This window comes from Acipenser ruthenus, chromosome 16 (assembly GCF_902713425.1).
Source record: "Acipenser ruthenus chromosome 16, fAciRut3.2 maternal haplotype, whole genome shotgun sequence".
NCBI lineage: Eukaryota > Metazoa > Chordata > Actinopteri > Acipenseriformes > Acipenseridae > Acipenser > Acipenser ruthenus.
Genome location: NC_081204.1, coordinates 21481216 through 21498710, shown reverse-complemented (window position 1 = coordinate 21498710; position 17495 = coordinate 21481216). Strand labels below are relative to the sequence as shown.

Here is a 17495-nt window from a genome sequence, read left to right as displayed (position 1 = left end):
ATGTACATGAATACAGTCGTTGACATATATATAGTGGACATTCCCTATCAAGTGTACAGCAAAATAGATGTTTCATGTCACAGAACTGTGGCCTCATTTTAGATCAAAAGGTAAGGACCAGTCAGAAGGTGGGGTGCAGTCATTTAAATATAAGATTGTGGGTATAGCAAGCAATGTTGTCAGTGTAGCTTATTGTGATAAGAGGAATCCAGTGACACTTGCTGTGGCATTATTTGGAAAACAATTAGGTTTTTAAGTATGTCGATTCTCTGAAAATCAATTCCGAAATACTTTTATATCAGGATGTTCTAAGAAAAAGTCAAATTCAAAAGATTATTCTTGAAAGGCAAATGTCAGATACAAGTCAATGGAAAGTGAATAGATTAAAATAGATGGTTATTAAAATGTCTCCATACCAGAATGCTAGAACTAAAGTGGGAGGTCTTCTGCAATGACATTGTCAGAATAGAATGACATCGTCACAGCACAGTGAGGATATTCTTTCCAAACTGTGATTCATTTATGATGTCATTTCTTTAGACCTACACAGGAACACTGATAGACCATAATAAACCATTTTGCAAGCACTGGTATTATTCTGAAAATAGAAAATAGCTATTTTGGATATTGTTTTAAAAAAGTGTCCCTATTAATCCTTAATGATTCCTTATTGGTGCATCCCAGTGTTCCCTTTCCTTGCTTTCCCTAAATGCTATTATTATTGAAGAATAATGACTAATATTAAATGTGTTTTAAGAATGATGGAAGTGTAAATGCTTCTGATCCCAGGTTGAATGTATGATGAGATTGTCTTATAGATAGGGGTCTACTCAAATCGCTATAAATTTACGTATTTTTCACGGGTATGTTGTGGAATAAAATTAGGATTTCGCAGACATTTAGCAGACCTGTTTAAACATTAAATAAACCTAAGTAGCCAGTATTTCAGAACACTATAAAGCCTAAAAATAGTGGTACTTGCTTCCTTACTAAAACAGAGTGCTGTCATTTGTTAAAGGTAAGCATGCAGCATCCCCCTGCAGTTGACTTGCCCATCCATACATTGAGACTGCACGTTCTGCATCCACTGAATTGGTTGGAAGTTAATGCAAAGCTTTGCCAAGTTATACAGATGTGGAAATCGATTAGAAACAGCCCCAAAACTCGGTTACCCTCAAGGGCATCTGGCATACTTTAATAAAGGCAATGTATGCAGCATGTTCGTTGTCATATTATTTGTCCCATCCAATAATTTATATTATTAGTACCGAGTTAAAACAAAGAAAATGTGGCTATTCGGGTCTAAAATTCCAACTGTGAAAAAGCAAGCAGCAGGTTGAAGCGAGGTGGCTGTGCTGGATCGTTTTAGTACTGATTTAACTTGCATACTTTTTGTCTGGGCTGACTTTCCAGATTGGTTTCTGAAAGCTGTTTATTTGACGTTCTCTTCAGCAGCCTCTGTAGTAGCCTTTTGTTTAATGTGTGATTCTGAAGCTAAATTGCGATCGATCGTATTTTCTCCAGACACATTAAGATATGCAAAACAATTACCTCAGTCTGCATGTACAGTTTCTTTGGGAAATATCTTGAAACGATCATTAGCCGAAATATACTTCGCTTTTTTTGTCATCCATTTTTACTATTTTACCAATGCTGATTTTAGCAACCTAAATCAAAACAATGCAGCACCAACTTTGTCCCACCCCCTACTGCACAGTACAGATCACATAAAAGCAGTAAAGACGCACTGATAGGTTGATTAAAACTTTGTCATTTGAATAGTAAACAAAAAAGTTAACTGCTTTGGAAATTTTCTTTGTGTAAATGTTATATGTGGACGTTTTTTGTTTGTTTATTTTTTGCTTAAGTGCAATGCACACAGGACGGCGAAGGAATAAAAAAGGGCTATCTACAGAAGGAAGATACGTAGTTTGCGTCGCTTGCGGTGTGCAGTAGTTCATTTAAATGAGGTTTCTTTTTTTTCCCTCCCTGTACTTGTTTGTATGCATTGGCTCCTACGAGGTGAATTTCGCGGTGACCCCTCAATTTCACGATTTCCGCGAAATCGTGATTTAGGTAGATCCCTACTTATAGTGATGTTATTATTTTTAGGGATGTGAAATCACTGCTGTCTGTAGCTGGTCATTTTGCCGGGACACTCTTGTAAAAGAGGCCTTGGTCTCAATGTTTTTTTTTTTTCCTGGTTAAAGAATGAATAAATAAATACACTAAATAATTCCTGATTTCTATTTCTGTTCGGAATGTTAAATAAAAGATCTAATGTATATAATATTATGTTCATGTAGGTTTTTTTTTTCTTTTTTTTAAAAATTATGTCTAAATCCTAAAATTGTAGGTGCTGTAGGCAGTTCTATTAAACTTCCATGTAGATTTAATGTTAGCATGTCACTGCCATAACTTGTTAAAGTAACAATCACTTTCCCTTTCAAGTGAATGTTTTGCTATTTTTACCCATTTATTTTTTTTAACAGTTAGAAAATGATGAACGAAACTGATGAAGTTTCACCACTGCTGTGGGCTGTGGCTGTTACATTTGTAGATGACATCATCCAGAAAGCCACCAGGGCGCTTCAGATGGAACAATCAAAAGATCACCCTGACCAGAAATCCCCGAGCCCCAGCCTGGGAAAAGAGGCAATGTCTCCCGCAGGGTTAGCTGGCGTGACATCACAGCACCCTGACAAAAAGCTGGTCATGAGAATTAAACATCTGCCTCAACTGATTGTGGAACGTGAAGTGTCTCAGGACGATCGTGGCCTTTTCAAGCATAGGAAAAGCAGGAGAGTGCACCCCCAACCATCAAAACAGCCTTCCAAAGAACAACAGCTGACCAGTGAGAAGGGAAAAGGGTGTGGATGTTTTACAAGATTTTTCAAGAAGAAACGGACGGAGGTGAAAAAGATGAAGAGGTGTGGGAGATGCTGCTGGTGCTTTTGCATGTAGGGAGGGGAGCACAAAAACAGGGGGGGGGCTCATCCTGAAAAAGAGGGGGTATAGAAAAGAGAAATGAAAACAACAGCAAAGAGAAAATACAACTATTATAAAAAGAACATCAGAACAGCTGCTCCAATCTGAAAAAGGAGAAAAACTAAGAGACGTAAAGAAACAACAACAGGAGAAACAAGAGATACAACACAGGACAGCAAAGAAACACAAAAAACAGAAAGAAGCAATACAACACAGGACAGCAAAGAAACAACAACAGGAGAAACAAGAGATACAACACAGGACAGAAAAGAAACACCAATAGAGAAACAAGAGATACAACACAGGACAGCAAAGAAACACAAAAAACAGAAAGAAGCAATACAACACAGGACAGCAAAGAAACAACAACAGGAGAAACAAGAGATACAACACAGGACAGCAAAGAAACACCAACAGGAGAAACAAGAGATACAACACAGGACAGCAAAGAAACAACAACAGGAGAAACAAGAGATACAACACAGAACAGCAAAGAAACACCAACAGAGACAAGCTGACAAAAAGGATAATAGAAGTTACCATCATCGTTAAATTAAAGATAAACCCAAGGGAAAAGGGACAAGAAACAAAGGCCAAATAAGAACATGGTGAGATATCAATGAAAATAAAGAAAAAATAAATACAAAGATGGAAAATGGAGGAAAATAAATACAAGGAGAAATAAAACCAGTGGAAATGAAGAAAACCATAAGAAATGAGACAAGGTGTGAAATAATTGCTTTAATGAGATAAAGCAAATGAAAAAACAGGAAAAAAAGATAAAGGAAAGGAAAATACAGGAGATAAAGCAAAGAAATACAGAGAAAGAAGAGAGATAAAGCAAAGGAAAATAGAGAACAAGAAAACAAAGAGAAGATAAAGTATATAGACTGGGGCCCAAGTCAAGATTTTAAATTATGTGTTGAATTTGCTGCATTGCTGAGGCAATATAAGGAACTGGCTGGTGATCGGGGTTCCTAACATTCAGAACCACCGTAACGAGACACTAAAACAGCAGCTTGAAAACCATTACAGTGACCTGACTCACTAACTCTGCTTTCCTTGCTCCTTGAAAGCTGGCTTAATGTTGGACGGCTTGATCATTTCTCCCTGGTTGTGGCTTTCAATCAGCCACTCAGCAACTGCACTTTCTACCCTCTCCCATGTACTACATGAAACCGTGTGACCAAGACGATGGAGCAAAGAAAGCAGAGTTTGTGAGCCAGTCATGCTGTGTACAGCTCCAGCTCGCCCCATGTGATTCACTGGTGGCATGAATGCATTCTGAAGTTCTTGCTTCAAGAGCACATACAGGCTGTCAGTACTGTAATATTCTTTTGATTTGATTTTATAACACATTTAACTGTTTCTGATGACTAGCCTATGTGTCAGCATTACCAAGCTAACTGTCCCACTTTTAAGGGATTACTGTCAATGACAAGACTCACAAGCTTAATTATCATTCAGGTAAGTGGGAGGTCTTCTGTAATGTCTGGTTGGATAGCTCTGGGATTGTGAGGTGGTGACAACTTCTTTGTCGTCTTCTTCCATGTCTGAACTGTGATCATGGTATGAGTGAAGTTTTTTAAATGAGGAGTTCCTGGTCACTGAATGTACATTTCTTGTTGCTGTGATCATGGAACCCTTGACACCTGTCACAGTGTGAAGCTTGGTATTGTATTGGGGTATGTTATTCCTTTTCTGCTGGTATAGCACAGAATCACCAGGTGCAATGTTGTTAGGTGCTGCATGTCCACGGCTGTCTGCATATGCTTTTCTCTTGGCTTTGCCAGTACAATCTCTCTCTCGTAGTTGATTAGCATTTCTACCTTTTCCATCAATGTTGACAGTGGGAATTTTGGTTCTCATTCCCCTATTGAACAGCAGTTCTGCAGGTGATTTGTCTGTCGTGCTGGGTGGCGTAGAACGATATTCTCTAAGAAATTTGTCAAGTTCTTGTTTCCATGGAATGCCATTCATTCCAGCAATTCTTAGGAATGTCCCTATGGTTCTCATAAAACTCTCTGCAGTATCATTGGCTTGCGGACAGAGAGGTGTGATCTTCCTGTAATTTAATTCTAGATATTCTGCAAATTTATGAAACTGACCATCACTGAATGGCGGCCCATTGTCTGTTTTCACATTATGTCATGGTTTGTTGATATCGTAAGCTCGCTGTTAACACGTTGATATAGCTTTAGTTCAGCGGCATGTGGTGTATGACTGATAATGGTGTGCCACATGTCATGTTGCAGTAGTTCTTTGACTGTTTGTAGAATTGGATCCTTCAGCGTTTCTTGCTGTATTTCTCCTAGGATCATAGCTTTGGGTGTGGCATACTGAGCTGTGCTGTGTTTGGATGGAGTGACATGTAGTCAGCTGGATTGTTTGATCCCTTTCTATACTTGATGTTCATATTGTATGGCTGTAGCTGGAGTCCCCCATCGTTCAATGCATGCAGGCGGTTTGAAGCAGTGATTCTTCCACATCAGCTCTAAAGGTTTGTGGTCAGTTACTAATGTGAATGGGTTACCATATATGTAGAGATGGAAGTGTTCACTCCATATTATAGCTAGTGCTTCACGTTCGGTCTGTGAGTATCGCCGTTCAACATCGCTAAGAGACTGGCTGGCACATGCTATGATGTGTTGATTTATATTTGCCTTTTGAAGGTCCTACAGGGCTAGCATCAACAACTAGTTCTGTTTCTCTGTTTGGGTTGAAATATGCCATTGTTGACTCACTTGTGAGGCTATCTTTGAGCGTTCTCAGTGCTGCAGTGCCATGTAACGTCCTTTCTCGTGAGCTCTCTCAAAGGCACCGTAAGAGTGGCAAAATTTGGGATGAAACGAGATCAATAGTTAGCCATTCCAAGAAAACTTTGAAGTTCGCTAGTGTCTTTGGGATTTGCTGCTTGGTGTATGGCAGCAACTTTCTTGGGGTCAGCTGATATGTCACTAGCTGAGAAGATGAAGCCAAAGAATTCTAGCCTTACTTTGTTGTACTCGCATTTGCGCCGATTGAGAGTTAGTCCACTTTCTTTTAGTCTCTGGAAAACAGCTGTAAGTTTTTCATCATATTCTTTCTGATTGGCACCGTATACCGTTTCACACCAGTAATGCCTTGTAATGTTTGGTGTATTGCTTTTTAGAATACTTCAGCTACCAATGATATTCCAAAGTTCAGGCGTTTGTACCGTCTTAGCCCCATGTGCATAGTGAACGTGGTGATGTATTTGCTGTCTGGGTGTAATTCCAGTTGGTGGTATCCAGTTTTTAGATCTAGCTTTGAAAATATTGTTGCTCCATTTAGCTTGTGTATATCATCCATGGCTGGGGTTATGTGGCGTTCACATAGAATAGCTGTATTAGCTTGTTGCATGTCAACACAGATTCTCACGTTCTCAGGGTCCTTTGGTTTCGGGGGTGTTACTATTGGCGAGACCCAGGGTGTTGGTCCAGTCACCATTTCAATTATCCCGTCGTCCTCAAGTATTTTCAGTTCTGCTTCAACATTTTTTCTTACACGGAACAGAACTCTGCGATGTGGCTGACTTCCTGGCCGTATGTCAGGGTTGATGTGCAAGCGCACTTGGACATTTTTAAGCGTTCCGATTCCATGAAACAGTTGAGGATTTTGTTCAACTAGTTCTTCTGCTACAGTACGACTTGCTGTGAGAGGAGACATTGCATTGACAATTTTGATCAGTCCTAACTCAGAAGCTGTCTGGTAGCTTAAAAGTGAACTGTTGCTTCCCTGTACAACATAGAATGTTCCTTGTGTAAATGTGTGTTTAGACTCTATGCAACAGGCAAAATTCCCCAGGGCCGTAAGTGCATCTTTGGAACCATAAGAGTATATCTTAGTGTTGTCTGGCTTTAGTGTTGGTTGTGGTTTTAGGTTGTTCAGGAAAGACACAATATTACTTGCACCAAAATGCTCTTTATTGCTGCACACGGACATGTGTATCCACTCTCATCATTCAGCTTACAACTACTGTAAAGCAATGTGTCTTTACGACAGTGTCATATAGGGGGCAGCAGTGTGGAGTAGTGGTTAGGGCTCTGGACTCTTGACCGGAGGGTCGTGGGTTCAATCCCCGTGAAGGACACTGCTGCTGTACCCTTGAGCAAGGTACTTTACCCAGATTGCTCCAGTAAAAACCCAGCTGTATAAATGGGTAATTGTATGTAAAAATAATGTGTAAAAAATAATGTAATTAAAAGTAAAAAATAATGTGATATCTTGTAACAATTGTAAGTCGCCCTGGATAAGGGCGTCTGCTAAGAAATAAATAATAATAATAATATGTATTATAACACTACAAGCATCATGTCTTGATCGCTTGTTGAAGAAACGCAGGATGGATTCAGCCCTTGATCTCTTTACAGACTCTTTGTAATCTAAGCTACATGATCGACTCCCTCCACATCTGCACAATCCATGCACAGGTTCTCATTCAACTTCTGTTTCCAATGATCAGCATTGTGTGATTTAGTGCGACGGTGCTGCTCACAGTTAGTGTGTTGTTGCTGTTGTTGAGATCAAAGTGTTTCGAAACAATGCAAAGGAAACCTAAAAAATTGCCCTTTTCTAAAACACTTTTTAAAACTTTTCAAGAAGAAAACGTAAATTATAATTCTGAACAAAATATTCCATGATTTAAACATTTCTGAAAAGTAGTATTCACAGCCCATTGGTTTATATTGTCCTTCTCACTCTATTAATGGAGAGCAATGTAAAAACAACGTAGGAAGTACCTGCTTGCATTAAAAGGGTCACAGCTCCGCCCTGCCGCTGCCCCGTTCTGAACCACAGGACTCCCTCTATCAGGCTGACACAGAGAACACTGCATTCCTCTTGTTTGGACCCTGCACTAGAAAGAACAATGCAGAAACACTAAAGAAAAAAACAGACAAAGCCAAGGTGGGAAAAATGTTACATTACTTTTGCTCTCATTTGTACATGTGTTACACAAATAAATATTTAAAAAAAAAAATAATGAAAAGCTATATTTGTTATTATTTAAAGTCAGCGTTGAATTGTTAAGTAGTGTACCGTTTTTCTTCTGATTAATTGCAATGCTATTTTGTTGACATCATTAAAGATCTCGGGGCAGCGTTGTGAAGAACAGCAAGCTTTTGCAGAGGTCGCTGGCACAGTGAAAAAGAGATACCAACAGGGAGAAATAGGACTACTGCATTCTGATTGTCTCAGAGGGCATAAGGTACAAGAATAATCCTGTCATTCTTTAAACTACTTTCATTTGAAGCCAATTTTAAGTACGATGCTTAAATTAGATTCTTATTCGCCAGCTTCTTATTCGCATACAGCAAGTGTACCACAAATTGAAAAAGTAACTCAGGAATTTCAGGGGTTAAGTCGCTCTGGGCCACTTATTTCAAAGTTGATTCTCACAGAGGGGGAACCCCTCTACGTCACCCATATATATATTTATCCCGGCCCAAAACGGATTTTGATGCACTACAACTACTTAAAGTTACCCACTTTCCAAAGCGTAAATCCGGGACGTCATAATTTGAAGAGACTGTGGGTGCGTTCACGGAGATCATTTTGCGCAAAATCTGCAGAATGATCTCGTGGACGCACCCTAATGCAGTGTTTCCGCGCTCATCCAGTCTGCAGTACCGAGGTGTGAACTCAAAACATGTCATATTGTAAGAAAACAAACCCAAGTGCACTTTTATTTAATATATAAGGCATTCTATACTTTCTTTCATGAAAGCTTTTCCTCACCACGGTTTAATAATATTTTATGCGCGGAGTGTCTAGATTAGATGAGTCACTGAGAGCTGACTGGCAGGAATGAGAGCAGTCGATCTGCACTGTGTACGGAAGTCAACTAATATTTATTCTCTCTAGTTGTTGTTCTGCATTTTATTTTATATATCTGAGCTCTCATATAAAATACCTAATGTAAATAAAAAGATTCAATGTGCATTTTACTGGTGTATCGTCATGCTCCCTCTATGTAATTAAGCAACACTATCAATGTAGCAAAGATTGAACACTTAATTTGAAGATTCATTTCTTTCTAAAGGTCAATTTTACAAATGTGTCCAGCCTTTGTGTCTCTGGGATTATGAGACCAGCTGCCTTTAGATTTACCTCCGTCCATCAGGGTGCTGCTTACTTACAGTTGAGTCTATGGCCAAACACAGACGTTCTTGAAAAACGGTACAACTAGCCAAAAGCGAGACAAAAATAAGATTTGACTAAACTTGTGGGGACACTTATACATGCTACCTAAAAAAGGGCTGTCCTGTGAAAACCGTAGCATTACTACTACCAGTACTATTACTAATAATAGTAATCATATTATAATTCTAATAACTTTTGAACATTTTATTTTCTAGTAAATTTAATAATAATAATAATAATAATAATAATAATAATAATAATAATAATAATAAACACAAATGTCTTCTCTGTTCATGAAAATTAGTACTGTGTTATAATTAAATGTAAAATGTGTACTGTGTTATAACTGGGCTTCTGTTTTTCGGTTTATATTAATTGTATTTTTCGGTGCTTATTTTGAGCTATTTTCGAGTTTTATGTAAATCGTTTTTTTTCGGGGCTTTCATTTTTCAAATACTGTATGAAATTAGTGTGTTTTCGGTTACTTTCCAAAATGCTCGAGCGTTTTTTTTTTCTCTCAGAATATGTAGTCGTAGTAACGCGACAGTACTCGCACACTTAAGTTGTACCTTCTTTCCTTTGCTGTCTTCCACAATGAAATCCCTATGGTCACCACATTCTTCTAGGGTTTTTGTGTGTAGGCATTTTTGCACATTTCGCCACAATTCTGTTTTAAATCGTCCGTATTTTAACTGTAATAGTTTTAAATCCCGCGAACAAGCCTCCATTCCTGATTGTAATCTCGTTTTAAATCTCGCAAGCAGTCTCCAATAGAAATGTAGGAATGTGCTGTCATTCAGTTGTTGGGGCGGGTTTAAAGTATTGAGAACGAATCAATGATAGATAGAAATCAGGAAGGCGGGACATTGCCCAGCATTACACGGAAATGTATTTATTATTATTTTTGTAGTAGGTTTTATTTTTGTAATGGGAAAAGGGTAAAGTCCACGTGAATTGATTAACCATTTCCACAGTTTATTTCTGGTGTTTATTGGCTATCCACCTATTTAATTTTTTTTTGTATCGGGGTTTATCGGTTAAAACCGAAAATCAGAAGCAAATGGAAGTCATATTCCTCATAGATACCTTTAAAATGTTTTTTAAACATTTCTGAAAGGTTAATGAACCACGGCAAAATATCTCATTTGTAGGTTTAAAACAAAAACAGCTATGGATACAATCGTTCATTTTTTTCCTTTGCTTTAAATGAACTACAAAGTGGCAAGATGGCTTGAAGAATGGAAAAGGTTTGTGTACCTACAGCTGAGAGTACCTTTAGGGAATATAAACAAACTGAAAAGCCAACAAGGTCTGCTATCTGATGGTGAAGAGTGCGCAGAATGCCTAGTCTAAGGGAAAATGTAGTGAACAGTTACCAGATTTCAATGTAAAACTGAAGTTGAGGGAGGGACTGCAGTTTTTTTGTCTGCATCACCTCATCTGCAGAATGACAGTAGTTACTGTCTTGGTGTGATGATGATTGAGTGGGAGGAATGTGGCTGCAAATCAATTTCCAATCAGTCAATCATCCAGCCTAATGTTTAAAAGAGAGGTGATCCTCAATAACAAAGGACCGCAGGTAGTAACCAGGTACACACAGAAACGGCGCAGTGTGTTTTGATAGACTTGCAGAAAATAACTTGATTATGGGATTTCATAAGCCCAAACTGAGACTGATTGACAAATCCTCCGTAGTACTTTATAACACAGTAGTAACATGCTGAGGACATCACAGGGCAGGGGCTCATTGAAGAAAAAGGTCACTTTTCAAGCATCACAATATTCTTATCACTGAGAAACAGGGCACTTTTGGGCATAAGTGTAACAGGGCCAATAATGTCCCTTTTATCTTTCACATATTTATTTGTCACTTGTATGTTTTATTTTTATAATTTTACATTTAGATTTGATTAGTGCATGTTTTATATATTATTGATTTAACACATTGCAATTGATTTGTCACCTTTTAGTAGCTTCTCCACCCCGTTCACCTTGTATGCCATATTGGGTATTGACTATTATAATAATTGATAGTTTTACGCCCCTGAATATAAATAGCACACATCTATTGCAAACTGGATGGCCATCCTGGGGGTTTGTGTCTGTGTGTCAGTCTTTCATTGTGGTTTTGTTTGTGCAGGAGTGGGAACATGTGTAGTGTTTGGAATGGAGAGAACAGAGGGAAGTGAAACAAGCCTGTACATGGACTTTCCTGACTGTAAGTATTTGGCTGGTGTACAGTGTGCCTGGCATCCTCAGCTGAGTACAGGGTAGTTGGCAATATGTTTGGGGTGCATAAATCCACAGTTCATCGCTGTATTTACAAGTTTGTCAACTCCCTTGTTCAGAGGCACTGCAACACGTACATAACTGTGCCTGATGTAACTGAAGCAAAAAGCATTGCTCTGCGTGTCAGTGAAAAGCATGGGTTGCCCCAAGTAATGGGTATGATTGATGCTACCCACATTCCCATCAAAGCACCACGCCACTGTCTGAGAGATTACCTCAACAGAAAGTACTGGGCAGCTTTCATTCTCCAAGCAGTAGTGGATGACAGTGGCAGGTAAATTTCATGAATATATAATATACAGTATACTGTATATATATATAGTATATATTGTGTTTAAATAGGTCTTGACAACATCTCTGTAAGGAATATATTATGACTTTTCATGTAGAGTACCTTATAAAGGCATACATCCATGTGTTAAAATACTGTTTATTTAAATCATTTTGACATGCCTTGTTCCTTTATTTCAAAGGTTTAGAGACACCTCGTGTGGCATGCCAGGATCCGCGCATGATGCTGCGGCATTCCGCTCTTCAGGATTGAATATGTGTCAACACGCACTTCCGCAGGTTAGTATTTCTAAGGGATTCATGTATTCTTAATGGTAATAGGCTATTCAGTTATGTGTATAATGAAAAACAGTGTTAAGATTTTACATTTTCCTCATATATTCCTCACTTAACAGCGTTTGTGTTTAATGCTGTAGTTTCAAATTAAGCGCTCGATAGTAATACTTTACGATGTTTGGAGGATGCCAGTGATGGCTCAAAGTACAACAGATTGACTTTTATATACAGTACTGCACAAAAGTTTTAGGCAGGTGTGAAAAAATGCTGTAAAGTAAGAATGCTTTCAAAAATAGACATGTTAATAGTTTATATTTATCAATTAACAAAATGCAAAGTGAGTGAACAGAAGAAAAATCTACATCAAATCAATATTTGGTGTGACCACCCTTTGCCTTCAAAGCAGCATAAATTTTTCTAGGTACACTTGCACACAGTTTTTGAAGGAACTCGGCAGGTAGGTTGGCCCAAACATCTTGGAGAACTAACCACAGTTCTTCTGTGGATTTAGGCAGCCTCAGTTGCTTCTCTCTCTTCATGTAATCCCAGACAGACTCAATGATGTTGAGATCAGGGCTCTGTGGGGGCCATACCATCACTTCCAGGACTTCTTGTTCTTCTTTACGCTGAAGATAGTTCTTAATGACTTTCGCTGTATGTTTGGGGTTGTTGTCATGCTGCAGAATAAATTTGGGGCCAATCAGATGCCTCCCTGATGGTATTGCATGATGGATAAGTATCTGCCTGTACTTCTCAGCATTGAGGAGACCATTAATTCTGACCAACTCCCCAACTCCATTTGCAGAAATGCAGCCCCAAACTTGCAAGGAACCTCCACCATGCTTCACTGTTGCCTGCAGACACTCATTCGTGTACCGCTCTCCAGCCCTTCGGCGAACAAACTGCCTTCTGCTACAGCCAAATATTTCAAATTTTGACTCATCAGTCCAGAGCACCTGCTGCCATTTTTCTGCACCCCAGTTCCTGTGTTTTCGTGCATAGTTGAGTCGCTTGGCCTTGTTTCCACGTCGGAGGTATGGCTTTTTGGCCGCAAGTCTTCCATGAAGGCCACTTCTGACCAGACTTCTCTGGACAGTAGATGGGTGTACCAGGGTCCCACTGTTTTCTGCCAATTCTGAGCTGATGGCACTGCTGGACATCTTCCGATTGCGAAGGGAAGTAAGCATGATGTGTCTTTCATCTGCTGCAGTAAGTTTCCTTGGCCGACCACTGCGTCTACGGTCCTCAACGTTGCCCGTTTCTTTGTGCTTCTTCAAAAGAGCTTGGACAGCACATCTGGAAACCCCTGTCTGCCTTGAAATTTCTGCCTGGGAGAGACCTTGCTGATGCAGTATAACTACCTTGTGTCTTGTTGCTGTGCTCAGTCTTGCCATGGTGTATGACTTTTGACAGTAAACTGTCTTCAGCAACCTCACCTTGTCAGCTGAGTTTGGCTGTTCCTCACCCAGTTTTATTCCTCCTACACAGCTGTTTCTGTTTCAGTTAATGATTGTGTTTCAACCTACATATTGAATTGATGATCATTAGCACCTGTTTGGTATAATTGTTTAATCATACACCTGACTATATGCCTACAAAATCCCTGACTTTGTGCAAGTGTACCTAGAAGAATTGATGCTGTTTTGAAGGCAAAGGGTGGTCACACCAAATATGGATTTGATTTAGATTTTTCTTCTGTTCACTCACATTGCATTTAGTTAATTGATAAATATAATCTATTAACATGTCTATTTTTGAAAGCATTCTTACTTTACAGCATTTTTTCACACCTGCCTAAAACTTTTGCACAGTACTGTATATTTCACATCTTTTTTACGATAGTAATCTATATTCCCCTTTCATTCAGGCAATACAGCATATAGGGGATCAGGGTGTTGCATACCCCAACTTCCCTGACTTATGAAACCCTATCCGTCCAGACATCTGACAGCTGCGGAGGAAGCATTCAACACCATGCTTGGGCGAGTACGGGTAGTGGTTGAACAGGCTTTTGGGCACTTGAAAGGGCTGTGGCGGGTACTGCTGAAATGGTCTGAAGTGCAACATGAGTGTGTTCCTAAAATTGCCACTGCCTGCTGTATCCTGCACAATCTGTGTCAAGAACAAAACGAAGTGTTCAGGAATCAGTGGCTGCAGTCTGTGAGACAAACAGGGAGAAGGTTACCTCAGCTGCCAGTTTCAACTGGACACCAGCAATCTGAGGAGGCTTGTGCTGTCAGAGACTCTCTCCTTTCTTTTAAGTTTGAGTAATTACCATTGTGTTAAATATTAATGATGTAAACAAATAAAACACAATCAATACATTCATTTAAAATTTTATTTTGTCAGTATTTATTTACATAGACTATTTTATTGTTGTGGGGTACATCCTCCTTCCCTGGCACGGGGGCCTTTCTTTGGAGGGCGACCTGGACACCGTGTAGATCGTCCCCTGATGGTGGGGGGGGGGGGGAACGGACAATACTGTCTTGGCTTGTACCAGGAGAGGCCACAGCTGGGTCAGTGCCAATGTCAACCATAGGTGGGTTGGATGTCACAGCCTCAGCAATGCTCTGCAGAAACTCAGAACATAGCCACAGTTTCCTGATGCTGTTGCTGCTGTCTCATCCACTTTGACCAGTCACGCTGACTGCGACACTCTGCCTGCTGGAACAGGACCTGTTGCATCTGGCGTCGCATCCGTCTCATCTCCTGTAGACTCGACCGCCTGCACTCCACTGCAGAAGGGTGTTGTGATGGACGAGCTTCGGGGGTTAAAAATATAATATCGATCGTTAATTTGACTTGTATGTATACAGAGTTCAGGTAAACTGATTTAAAAAAAATAAAAATAAAATACAAACATACATTTGCCACATCTGCTTGTGAACGTGCAGTCTCATTCACCGATTCCTCACCCATCGATTCTCCTTCCTCAGTTGCCTCATCCGTGGAATCTGAACTGGTGTGTTCGGTCACCTGTTCAGCTTGCAGTTGTGTACTACTGGAGGAGGTTGTGGCTGCTGACTGTGTAGCGGTCTTCAAAGTAATAAAATAAAAAGTAGCACCATTACTTTTAATTAACAGTAATACAAGTTACTGAATGTGCATGTACACACAATAGATGTTACCTGCTTCAGATGCAGCGACACAGCTGGGAGGTGTCAGTCAAGTGGGCAGCTGCAACTGCTACTGGGCGCTGCCCCAATAAACAGTCCATGTCTTCCCAGAACCGAAACCGTCCCGTTTCTCCTGAACGACACCTCTTTGCTCGTTTCTGCAGGTAGAAATGTTTCAGTTTTTTTTTATTTGTTCCTAGCTTGTGGGACTGTGCACTCTATTCTTTCTGAAAGGGCATCAACCACTCGTTGGTAGACATGCTTGTTACGCTGTTTCGGGTGATCAAGCTGGCTCAACACTTCCAAGTCACTAACTATACTTATTAATGGGTTTCCTCCTCGCTCCAGCAAACCTGAGTGGCGGGCGGACAAGTGTTATCTTTGGACATAGCTATGATCAAAATCAAGGGAAATCAGTTACAGACATTTAGTAAGCAGCTCACTTGCTCTTTGTGTTTAACTTTACCATAGTTTTTACAGCAAGGGTATTCTCAAACAGCTGCTTAATACTATAACAAGTGCATAACAGTTTGTGGTAAGTGGTTTTATACAGAACTGTAAACCCACAAGAGACATACAACAGGACAGACACAGCGAAACACAATACTAAAAAACCCGCCCGCACTATCATTAAGGTGCACTACACCACTGCTAACCATAAAATCGCCCATCAGTCACTTACTTTCTGCCTTGTTGGACTCCACAGTAACAGCTGACCTGCTTCCTTGCAATATTTATAGTGATGTCACTTAAGGATAAACATGCTCATTAACATTTACACGTGAAATGCGGGTTTCCATGCGAAACTGGGCGTGGGTTTTTCACACGAACAAATGACATTTACCCCATCCCTCTCTTTGGCCATTTTTTTTTGGCCAGAAACCTGATATACTCGACTAATTCTCCCAAATGTGCACGCGCATCGCCATTTCACTTGTAAATTGACCCGCATGGATACCCCATGCCTCTCTGGCAGTTTATTTTGGCCACAACCCTGATTTACAGGAGTAATTCTCCCAAACTTGCACACGCATCACCATTTCATGTGTAAATTGCCCCGCATGGAAACCCATGATTGTTTCCCGTATCTGTATCCGAATAAAAATAACATCATCATTTATCTAATGTTCTGTGCTTTATCGCACTGAACTGGCATAGCCGGACTACATATTAAAAATATAACCCTGTGTTTTGTAGACCCTCTGACCGAGCGGGTGTTACAGAAGGGCGGGAAGGCAGGGGCTTAAGCCAGTTACTTATTCCATTTGAATTAATTTGGATAACACGCCAACTTGCTACCGTGCCATGTTTGCCCGCTGTTTATTTATGTGTATTTAGACATGAGGATGGCACAATCACTTCACGTGCAGAGTAAAAGGTGTATGGAAGCACTGGAAGTGCACAGAGTAGTTCACGTGCAGATGTACTGAGATTCCAATCGAACGATTGATTATAGCAATCCAATCTCGGTACAGCTGCATAAAAGGGTGAATGTTTCACTCACTCGGGGTTGGGTGATCGGTGAGTAGAGGAGGAGGAGGAGGAGGAGGAGGAGGAGGAGGAGGAGGAGAAGAAGAAGAAGAAGAAGGAGGAGGGGGAGGATAAGGAGAAGAAGGAGGAGGAGGAGAAGAAGGAGGAGGAGGAGAAGAAGAAGAAGGAGGAGGAGGAGGAGAAGAAGAAGAAGAAATAAAAATAAATAAATTAAAGCGAACAATTGCTATTTTGTGCTGGAAGCACCAGCACGGTACCTGTTTGTCTGTTTTGGCCACCGCACCGTTTGTTTTGTTTTTTCGTTTAAAACTTTTATTTTAGAATAAACCTGCGTATCAGCACGTTTCATACCCCCAGCACTGTTGTCTGTGTCCACAGTCTTGCGGATCTGACGTCACCACCACACGCTATCCGTGACAGTGGCCTAAAACGATTTAACCCCTGAAATACCTCAGTTTACTTACTCAATTTGGTTTACATTTGTTATATGCGAATGAAATGTTGGAATGCGGTGTCTGTGGCATGTTTGCCCGCTGTTTTCGTATCAAAATCTATTTTGGGCCGGGATAAATACATATGTGTGACATAGAGGGATTCCCCTCTGTGAGAATCGACTTTGGAACAAGTGGCCCAAAGCGATTTCTCTATCTTTTTATTTCACCTTAATGCTGGTCAACGACGGGGAGCGCCACACACTGGTTTCGTATTTCTGTAAAATGACGCCTTTGTTTTAATAATGTTGACCAATAAATAATCACATTCACAAACTAACTGAAGATTTTATTAAAACTGAAAATCAATAAAAAAAAGTGTATTCAAGTAATTCTCAGTATATACAAATAAATATGTGTAGATGTATTCTTTTTGAATGATTTACAT

General features: G+C 40.0%; 1 long non-coding RNA gene across 1 annotated transcript; it reads left to right on the top strand.

The window, feature by feature from the left end:
- Positions 1–10027: 10027 nt before the first annotated feature.
- Positions 10028–14341, top strand: LOC117412017 (uncharacterized). The gene is made up of 4 exons (XR_004545872.2): positions 10028–10397; positions 11291–11368; positions 11913–12009; positions 13874–14341. It is a non-coding gene; the product is annotated as an uncharacterized LOC117412017 (long non-coding RNA).
- Positions 14342–17495: the final 3154 nt, after the last annotated feature.